Source organism: Tachyglossus aculeatus, chromosome 9 (genome assembly GCF_015852505.1).
Source record: "Tachyglossus aculeatus isolate mTacAcu1 chromosome 9, mTacAcu1.pri, whole genome shotgun sequence".
Taxonomy (NCBI): Eukaryota; Metazoa; Chordata; class Mammalia; order Monotremata; family Tachyglossidae; genus Tachyglossus; species Tachyglossus aculeatus.
This window is the reverse complement of record NC_052074.1, coordinates 28,241,327-28,252,037: the sequence shown is the minus strand read 5'-3', so window position 1 is coordinate 28,252,037 and position 10,711 is coordinate 28,241,327. Positions and strand designations below refer to the sequence as shown.

Genomic DNA, 10,711 nt, shown 5'->3' with positions numbered 1-10,711 from the left:
TCTCCCACTCTGTCCCTAATCTCTCTCCATCTCCCACCCTGTCCCTAATCTCTCTCCATCTCCCTGTCCTTCTCCTCCTCTATCTCTCTCCATCTCCCACTCTGTCCATCTCTCTCCATCTCCCTGTCTGTCCTTCTCTTTCTCTATCTCTCTCCATCTCCCTGTCTTTCTCCTCCTCTATCTCTCTCCATCTCCCTGTCTGTCCTCGTCCTCTATCTCTCTCCATCTCCCACTCTGTCCCTCTATCTCTCTCCATCTCCCTGTCTGTTCTTCTCCTCCTCTATCTCTCTCTCCATCTCCCTGTCAGCCCTTCTCCTCTATCTCTCTCCATCTCCTTTATCTCTCTCTCTATCCTGGCTCTTCCTTGGCCTGACCTGACCTTTGGGGGCGATGTCAGGGTCAGAGTCAGGATCAGTCCGTTCTTCCCTCCTCTCCGCCCGCCCCCTACCCCAGGCCAACTCACACACACCGACACACACACACACACACACACACACACACACACACACACACACACATTCAATCGTATTTACTGAGCCCTTACTGCGTGCAGAGCACTGTACTAAGCGCCTGGAAAGTACAATCCAGCAACAAATAGCGGCAACCCCTACCCACAAACGGGCTGGCAGTCTAGAAGCACACAGGCCCGCGGAGATGAACAGATGCACACACACACACACACACACTCGCAGGCAGGCACACACAGACACCCAACGACCCGTGGTCAGACGGAGGGGCTCGCAGCGGGGGCTGTTTCGGGAGGTCTGGCGGGCTGGGGGAGGCTGGGCCAGGGAGGAGCTCCCCCCACTCCCCCCGGAGGATGGGGGGCGGGGAGAAGGGAGGGAAGAGGGGGCGGGGAGAGGGGAGGGGGCGGGTCAGAGCTGGGAGGCCGAACCCACCCACAGACACCCACACAGACACTCACACAGAAACACACATACACACACAGAGGCACACACAGACAGACAGAGGGCCCCTCCTCCTCCCCGCCCTCCTGGCTTTCAGGGGCATCGAGGCCAGCACAGGTGGGTGACAACGCGGTCCTCTCCCTCTGCCCCTCCCCGGCCCCCCGGGGAGGTGGGGGAGTGGAGGCTGCATTCATTCATTCATTCAATCGTATTTATTGAGCGCTTACTGTGTGCAGAGCACTGTACTAAGCGCTTGGGAAGTAGAAGTTTGCAGGGAGGGAGGCTGCGGAGATGGGCGCGGGGAGGCCGGCGTGGAGGCTGCGGGATGAGGCTGCGGAGATGCTCCTTCCCCTCCCCACAGCACATGTATATATGTTCGTACATATTTATCACTCTATTTTACTTGTACATATTTATTCTATTTATTTTATTTTGTTACTATGTTTCGTTTTGTTGTCTGTCTCCCCCTTCTACACTGTGAGCCCGCTGTTGGGTAGGGACCGTCTCTAGATGTTGCCGACTTGTACTTCCCAAGCGCTTAGTACAGTGCTCTGCACACAGTAAGCGCTCAATAAATACGATTGAATGAATAGATGAATGGGCGCGGGGAGGCCGGGGTGGAGGCCGAAGGGAGGCCGTGGAGATGGGCAAGAGGAGGCCGGGGTGGAGGCTGCAGGGTGAGGCTGCAGAGATGCAAATCCCGGCTCTGTCACTTGTCAGCCGTGCGACTTTGGGCAAGTCACTTAACTTCTCTGGGCCTCAGTTCCCTCATCTGTAAAATGGGGGTTAAGACTGTGAGCCCCCTGTGGGACAACCTCATTACCTTGTGACCTCCCCAGCTCTTAGAATAGTGCTTTGCACATAGTAAGCGCATAATAAATGTCATCATTATTATTATTATGGGCGCGAGGAGGCCGGGGTGGAGGCCGCGGAGATGATTGCCAGGAGGCCGGGGTGGAGGCTGCAGGGTGAGGCTGTGAGCCCACGGTTGGGTAGGGACCGTCTCTATATGTTGCCAACTTGTACTTCCCAAGCGTTTAGTACAGTGCTCTGCACACAGTAAGCGCTCAATAAATATGATTGATTGATTGAGGCTGCAGGAGGCTGCAAAGATGCAAATCCCGGCTCTGTCACTTGTCAGCTGTGCGACTTTGGTCAAGTCACTTAACTTCTCTGGGCCTCAGTTCCCTCATCTGTAAAATGGGGGTTAAGACTGTGAGCCCCCTGTGGGACAACCTCGTTACCTTGTGACTTCCCCAGCGCTTAGAACAGTGCTTTAATAATAATGGCATTTGTTAAGCGCTTACTATGTGCAAAGCACTGTTCTAAGCGCTGAGGGGATACAAGGTGATCAGGTTGTCCCGCGTGGGGCTCACAGTCATCATCCCCATTTTACAGATGAGGTAATTGAGGCTCTGAGAAGTTAAGTGACTTGCCCAAGGTCACACAGCAGACATGTGGCGGATCCGGGATTCGAACCCACGACCTCTGACTCCAAAGCCCGTGCTCTTTCCACCGAACCACGCTGCTTCTCTATGTGCTTTGCACGTAGTAAGCGCTTAATAAATGTTATATTATTATTATTATTATTATTATTATTATTATTATTATTTTATTTATGGGCGCGGGAAGGCTGGGGTGGAGGCTGCGGGACACCGCGGAGATGGTCATTCATTCAGTCAGTCGTATTTATTGAGCGCTGACTGTGTGCAGAGCACTGGACTAATAAATAATAATAATAATAATGATGGTATTTGTTAAGCCCTTACTATGTGCAAAGCACTGTTCTAAGCGCTGGGGAGGTTACAAGGTGATCAGGTTGTCCCACGGGGGGCTCACACTCTCCACCTCCCATTTTACAGATGAGGGAATTGAGGCTCAGAGAAGTGAAGTGACTTGCCCAAAGTCACATTGCTGACAGTTGGCAGAGCTGGGATTTGAACCCATGACCTCTGACTCCAAAGCCCGGGCTCTTTCCACTGAGCAACGCTGCTTCTCGAGGGAAGCAGCTTGGGAAGTACAAATCGGCAACAGATAGTAATAGTAGTATTTGTTAAGCGCTTACTGTGTGCCAAGCACTGTTCTAAGCGCTGGGGGCGGGGGGGGGATACAAGGGGATCAGGTTGTCCCCCGTGGGACTCCCAGTCTTCAGCCCCATTTGACAGATGAGGTCACTGAGGCCCAGAGAAGTGAAGTGGCTTGCCCAAAGTCACCCAGCTGACAAGTGGCAGAGTCGGGATTAGAACCCAGGACCTCTGACTCCCAAGCCTGGGTTCCTGCCACTGAGGCACAATGATTAGCTCCCAATCTAGAACGGGAACTGCGCGGCCACCTCCTCCGCGCCGGCCTCCGGGCGGCGGGTTCGAGTCCCGCTCCGGCCGAGGGACGCGCGGCTGGCGTCTACTACAGCGCCCTGCCCCCAGCAAGCTCTCCGCAAACCCCACGGGGGGAGGGAAGGGGGCGGAGCCCCGGGATCGCCAGGAGGGAGGAAGGCGGCTACCTACAGGCCGCCCCCGCCGGCCCTGGGCTGAGCTCCCCGGGGGTGACCTGGCCTGCGCGGGATTAGCCGGCCGCTAAAAATAAATTCCACTTTATAAAAGAGAAAAGAGAAACGTTCTGTGCCCTGGGACCGCATTAGAGGAGGGAGACCAGGCAAAACCTCCCATGGGAGTGCATCACTTCATCGGGTATTGCCTCTATTTGTCCCTGAATTGTCCCTCCCAAATGCTTGGCACAGTGAGCCCGTTATTGGGTAGGGACCATCTCTCTCTGTTGACGATTTGTACTTCCCAAGCGCTTAGTACAGTGCTCTGCACCCCGTAAGCGCTCAGTAAATATGATTGAATGAATGTTCTGTGCACAGTAAGCACTCAATAAATACCACTGAATGAATGAGGGACCCGGATTTGGTCGCCCCTGACACCCCCAATTCATGCATTCATTCAACTGTATTTAATAACAATAATAATAATAATAATAATGGTATTTGTTAAGTGCTTTCCATGTGCCAAGCACTGTTCTAAGCACTGGGGTAGATACAAGGTAATCAGGTTGTTCCACATGGGGCTCACAGACTTAAGTCCCGTTTTACAGTTGAGGTAACTGAGGCACGGAGAAGTGAAGTGACTTGCCCAAAGTCACACTGCTGATAAGCAGGGCCAGGATTAGAACCCATGACCTCTGACTCCCAAGCCCAGGCTCTTTCCACTAAACCACGCCGCTTGGGTAGGGACTGTCTCTATATGTTGCCAACTTGTACTTCACAAGCGCTTAGTACAGTGCTCTGCACACAGTAAGTGCTCAATAAATATGATTGAATGAATAAATGAATACTATGTGCAGAGCACTGTACTAAGCGCTTGGGAAGGACAGTTCAGCAGTAGAGAGACAGTCTTGTTCTCCCTACTTAGATTGTGAGTGGGACAGGGATTGGGTCCGACCTGATTATCCTGCATTTCCCTGGGCTTAGAAGAGTGTTTGACTCATATTAAGCACTTAAGTACCACTATTATTATTATTATTATTATTATTAGATTCAAAACCATCACTTTGGACACAGTCCCTATCCCACATGGAGCTCACAGTCTACGTAGGAGGGAGTAGGATTTAATCCCCATTTTATCAATGAGGTAGTTGAGGCACGAAGAAGCGGAGAGACCTGCCCACGGTAACAAATGGGAGAGCTGGGATTAGAACCCAGGTCCTCTGACTCCCAGACTCTTCCCAGTGGTAACCAGATATCAGTGTGTCTATTTAAAGAAACTGTAGCTTCTATTTTCTTTGTTCTTCAAGATGAGAAAATGGTTATGAATGGAAAAGTACTGCCCTAGCCATCCAAGAGAAACATGGTCTGGCCTGAAATACACTTCTCCAGCTTTTTGCTTCCAAGAATTCAATCACTTTCCCTTAATTCCTTGCTCCCCTCCCCAAAAGAAACCCCCCAAATCATGTCTCATATTTTATTTCTCCCCCCCCTCAAAACTTTACAATAAATTTGCCGATGTTAATAGGTATGCCAGATATATTTTGTCATCACTGATAAAGTTCTCTAGTGCTCAGTAAGTCAGAGAATAATAATAATAATAATAATGACAGCAATTGTTAAGCGCTTGCTATGTGCCAGGCACTGTGCTAAACCCTGGGGTGGGCAGAGAAGAGCAGTGTGGCTTGGGAGTCAGAGGTTGTGGGTTCTAATCCTGGCTCCGCCACTTATCACTGTGTGACTTTGGGCAAATCACTTAACTTCTCTGTGCCTTGGTTACCTCTCCTGTAAAATGGGGATTAAGACTGTGAGCCCCACGTGGGACAACCTGAATACCTTGTATCTACCCCAGCGTTTAGAACAGTGCATGGCACATAGTAAGTACTTAGCAAATACCATCATCATCATAATAATGATGGTATTTGTTAAGCACTTACTTTGTGCCAAGCACTGTTCTAAACACTAAGCACTGTTCTAAGCATTGTCATTATTATTACAAGCAAATCGGGTGGGACACAATCCCTGCCCTTCATCGGGCTCACAGTCTTAATCCCCTTTTTACAGATGAGGGAATTGAGGCCCAGAGAAGTAAAGTGTCTTGTCCAAGGCCACACAGCAGACAAGTGGTGGAGACAGGATTAGAACCCATGATTTTCTGACCCCCAGGCCCATGCTTTTTCCACTACGCCATGCTGCGTCCCAGAAGAGTGTCCTGGGAGGTCACAGTTATTGAATTAATCAGCAGGTGCTTGAATGGGAGAAGTGTCTGAAAAACGGAGCCTGTAAAATATAAAATCGTAGTCTTGAACTGTAGCCATCCAATCCACTCCTGAACCTTCAAGGTGACTCTCAGATGCCAGACTGAGGCAGGCAGGTTTTGAAACCACCAAGGAGCCTGTGTTTGAAGGTGATGATTCTTATGACAGCATGATTTCATCAGCTTGTGCAGACAAGGCTAAAACAGTCAGTCAGTCGTGCTTATTGAATGTTCACTGTGTGCAGAACACTCTACTAAGCCCTTGGGAAAATACAATGACAATATTATGACAAAAAGTAAATGTTTGAAAAATTCAAGGGACGTGCCCAAGTTAAATTCAGAGAGGCTAGCAATGCGTAGATGAATGAGAGACCAGGCACTTGAAGGAATGCTGGAGACAAGATTAGACTTCATTTCTTAATAATAATGGTATTAAGTGCTTACTATGTGTCAAGCACTGGGGCAGATTGAAGACAATCAGTATTTGTCAATAATAGTAATTGAGTACTTACTCAATACAGAGCACTTGGGAGGTACAACAGAGTTAGTAGAAACAATTCTTGCTCTCCAGGATTACTTCAAGTTGTAGCAGATGGCTCTGATCGGACACAGTCCAAGAGAGAACTGGTATGTTATCCCATTTTACAGATAATAATAATAATAATAATGGCATTTGTTAATCACTATGCAAACTGACTTTTATTAAAGCTTTATTAAGATCACATCTCTGCCAAGAGGCCTTCCCCAGTTAAACCCTCCTTTCCCTGACTTTCACTCCCTTCTTCATCATCTTTGCACTTGGATCTCTAATAATAATAATAATAATAATAATGGCATTTTTTAAGCACTTACTATGTGCAAAGCACTGTTCTAAGTGCTGGGGAGGATACAAGGTGATCAGGTTGTCCCACGTGGGGCTCACAGTCTTCATCCCCATTTTACAGATGAGGTCACTGAGGCACAGAGAAGTTAAGTGACTTGCCCAAAGTCACACAGCTGACAATTGGTGGGGCCAGGATTTGAACCTCTGACCTCTGACTCCCAAGCCCGTGCTCTTTCCATTGAGCCACGCTGCTTCTCTGCAGATGAGATCATTGAAGTTCAGGGAAGATAAAGTGACTTGCCCAAAGTTAGATAGCAAGCAAGTGATGAGAACCCAGGTCTGCTGATCCCAGTCCTGTGCTCTTTCCACTACACTAGTTCCCATGCCAATCAATTGAAGGCATTTTTTGAGAAATTGCTGTAGGCAAAGCCCTGTCCTAAGAGCTTGGGAGAGTACAATACAACAGAGTAAGCAGACCCATTCCCTTTCCATGAGCGTACAACCTAAAATAAAGGTCCTCTGGCCTTGGAGCATTATAGCAGGGATTCTCTCAATCTTTATTCAGTAATGAGCACTAGGCTGACATAAATAACGGTTTGGAAGCACCAGGGCTTTGTTGACAAGCTGTGTTGAGAGTAGAAACCAACAGGCTCAGCACTCTTACCCCCAACCCACCCCAGCCCATAAGCAAACAGCAGGTCTGGAGTAAAATGGAAGAGTGTGGGGGGCCGCAACAGAAACAGCAGGGGTTGGTTGGGCTTGGGACCTAGTGAACCCAGTCACTCCTTCCCCCCATTTCTACCCCTTACCACCACGTCCCCACTTTTCTCCTCCTCATCCCCCCACTTCTCCTCACCTCTTTCCCCCATGTCTTCTCCTCAAATCCTCCCCCTACTTCTCCTCCCCACTAACCCCAACACCTATTCTAGGACTTTTTCTTCTAACGGAGCCGAATTCACCCCGGTTCCAGCTTACTTCCAACCCTGTTTACAGTCCTCATCCCACCTTTTAAGTTGCACAATCTCTCCGTGCACTTTAACTTTAATCTTCCATTTTATCATTTCACTGATTTTCAAAAAATGTGTTTTCTGAACCCTTCATTTCAGTGTTCCTCATTCTCTACCTTCATTCACAAAGTGCACTCGGTGCTTCAGTGGAGCACTATTTTACTCTTCATGGGAAGATCACTTTTCTTAAGTTCCTGAGCAGTAAGTTGAAAATTTCCACATTAACTATTCCTTTTCTCAGCAGAATAGGAAGGACATTAAGGGTATACTTTAGACTTGTATTTAAAATATGTTAATTTGTCAAAAAAATTCTAGTGTAATAGTATTTTCTAGTTGATTTTAGGTTAGATTGTTCTTGTATGGAATTTATAGGTCAAAATAAAATAATGTTGTTTTATTCATTTGCTGCCAAACTTTGTTTTCATTATGAAACTTTTACTACTCATTTCCTTTTTGATTTCATTGTCCAGCAGGCCAAGGCACACATAGCACATTTTTAATGAACTACTTTGAATATTAGTTGTTTTTTTTAATCATCAAACACCCTGAAGACAGTGCCAGGTGCATAGTAAGCATTTAACAATGCCATAATTATAAGGTAGAAGAGAATTATTTTCAGGATCTTTAAAAAAAAGGTGGCAGTGAGTAGCGTTCTCTAGAGATAACACAGCTCTCAAAAACATCTCAAATTAAACTTTGGCATTTCAAAATGACCGCAGGAAAGTTTTCTCAGCTATGGGAAGCAGGGAGGCCTACCAATAAGGGTTATAAATGAATTGCTGCTTTGTTACCATTCTATACCTCCCGCCAAGGGATAGCTTCAATGTTCGGAAGAATCTTACCAAAAGAGCCAGTACCCTGAGAGTGAGAGAGCTATTTTTCAAAGTTTGGTCATTTCTTTAATATTTCCATTTGGGGTTTATGTGACTAGGACCAAATAAGGTGCTTGAGGGTGTATGTCATCTATTCAATTATTTATTCAGCTATTTCACCCTGGCATATTCATTCTAATGTGGCTATAGAATCTGTTACCCTGGCAACTCCCTTGTGGCCTACAGCACAGCGGCAAGGTCACTTGGGCTATAAATGGGTTTTGAATGTAAAACTCTTGTATGCATTTTAAAATGTGCTGTGCCCGTTCTGTCTACTAGTTGATTGTTGCAGCGACTGCCTCAGTAAAAACGTGACTGGAAGGAGCAAGAGAGGGCAAGTGGCACTCATTATGCAAACCACTGACTGCAGTTCTCAGTAGCAACTTTTGTGACTGGATCGTTTATGACAGGAGATGCCATTAGAAGCAGCATGGCCTAATGGATAAAGCCCAGGCCTGGCAGTCAGAAGGACCTGGGTTCTAATTCTGGCTCAGTCATTTGTATGCTGTATGACCTTGGCCAAGTCATTTAACTCCTCAGTGCCTCAGTACCCTCATCTGTAAAACAGGAATAAGACAGTGAGCCACAGGTTGAACTGTGTCCAGGCTGATTAGCTTGTACCTGTCCCAGTGCTTAGGACTATGTGCCTGGCTCATAGTAAGTGCTTAACAAATACCATTAAAAGAAAAAAATCTGCTGTTGTTCTTCCTCCCAGTCCCACTCTGGAAATACAGTCCCCTCTCAGTAGAATCTAAGTTCCTTGAGGTCCAGGGACAAGTGTTCGGCTTCTGCTGCTCTCTTCCCAAAAATTTAGTATGGTGCTGAAAAATACCATTGATTTACTGATATGGGTATTTAATAAATATGGCCTGTGGATATGCTCTTTTTGCATGGTATAGCAAAGTAACTAGCTGCCTGGGTTAGTCTGATATTGTACTTATTGTAATTTTCATCTGTATTTCCATCCTTTGTTGCTTTCTCTCTTCATGGAAATCTTTCTCACATCTTTGTCCACCACTCTCATTTCTCATGGCCTCAACTCTTCTATGGTTTGTTGTTCTGTTCTTCCTTATTTCTTTTATCTGCCTCTTTTTCATTTTGACCCTATCCTCTTGTCAATCAATCATTGGTATTTATTGAGTACTCACAGTGTGAGGAGCACTTACAAGAGGATTCCCCTGTTGTATGAATCCTCATTTTCCTGCCTTTGTTTCCTTGATTTTTTTTTCCTCATGACTTTTTTATTGGTATATGATAGCAAGATTTATATTAAATGAAACAAAACGTTTCTTTAATCTGTCCTGAGGCCATACAGCAATGGTTATTTTACTAACAGGTTGACGTCTTTTATTTTTGCTTACCTTCTTTTTTTCCCATCTCTGAGCTTTTTTAAAAATTGGTTTAGTTTGTCAACAACTGCGGGTTTCAGTAGGGTAATGTATAAGGTGTACTCAAGGCTGGCAATCTTTTATTTTGGAAAAAGCTAGTGTGAAAAATGGGCTGGCTCCAGAGATTTAGTCTATGGCCAGGGCTGTGGCTATTCTAGCGGACACTGAGCTTTTCGAGACCATCTCCCAGTTCTCATCTTCTAAGATGGTTTGGGGAAGGTGAGATCATCTTGGAGGTATGGTCTAAGGGACTTGATGTGATTGTATTCTGGTCACAGGGAAAATGAGACGGTCTGGAGCCTTGTTCCTAAGAGAGGTAGTGTCTACTGTTGAAGGGGATGTGGCCTGAGGATTCCTTGATCCAATCAATCATCCATGGCATTGAGCACCTAGGTGCTAGGTAATAATAATAATGGCATTTATTAAGCACTTACTATGTGCAAAGCACTGTTCTAAGCACTGGGGAGGTTACAAGGTGATCAGGTTGTCCCACATGGAGCTCACAGTCTTAATCCCCATTTTACAGATGAGTTAACTGAGGCCCAGAGAAGTTAAGTGACTTTTCCAAAGTCACACAGCTGACAATTAGCAGAGCTGGGATTTGAACCCATGACCTCTGACTCCAATGCCCGGGCTCTTTCCACTAAGCCACGCTGCTTAGCTACTGTACTAAACGCTTAGGATAGTACCACTGCAGCTTTCATTTGATTGGGGGAGACAGCCAAAAAATATTTCCAGATAAATGAAAGCTGAGGGAAGGATAAGTTTAAGACAAATTCATCAACAGCGTGGTCTAGTGGAAAGAGTCCAGGCCTGAGAGTCAGAGGACCTGAGTGCTAATTCTGGCTTCATCACTTTTCTGCTGAGTGACCTTGGACAAGTCACATAACATCTAGGTGTCTGTTACCTCATCTGTAAAATGGTGTTTAAGAATGTGAACCTCATGTGGGACATGGACTGAACCCAACCTGATT

At 46.5% G+C, this 10,711-nt stretch overlaps 1 protein-coding gene across 2 annotated transcripts in view; it reads left to right on the top strand.

Annotated features, from left to right (window-relative positions):
* The first annotated feature begins 930 nt into the window (after window positions 1-930).
* RCAN2 (regulator of calcineurin 2) overlaps window positions 931-10,711 on the top strand; it is a 161,402-nt gene continuing 151,621 nt past the window's right edge. Inside the window, exons 1-2 of one of the 2 annotated variants that reach the window (XM_038751419.1) lie at window positions 943-1,025; window positions 6,219-6,274. The gene's annotated coding sequence lies outside the window, so the exon portion shown is untranslated. Of the gene's footprint in view, window positions 1,026-6,218; window positions 6,275-10,711 lie in introns of both variants that reach the window. The other variant, XM_038751418.1, reaches the window with a different exon arrangement.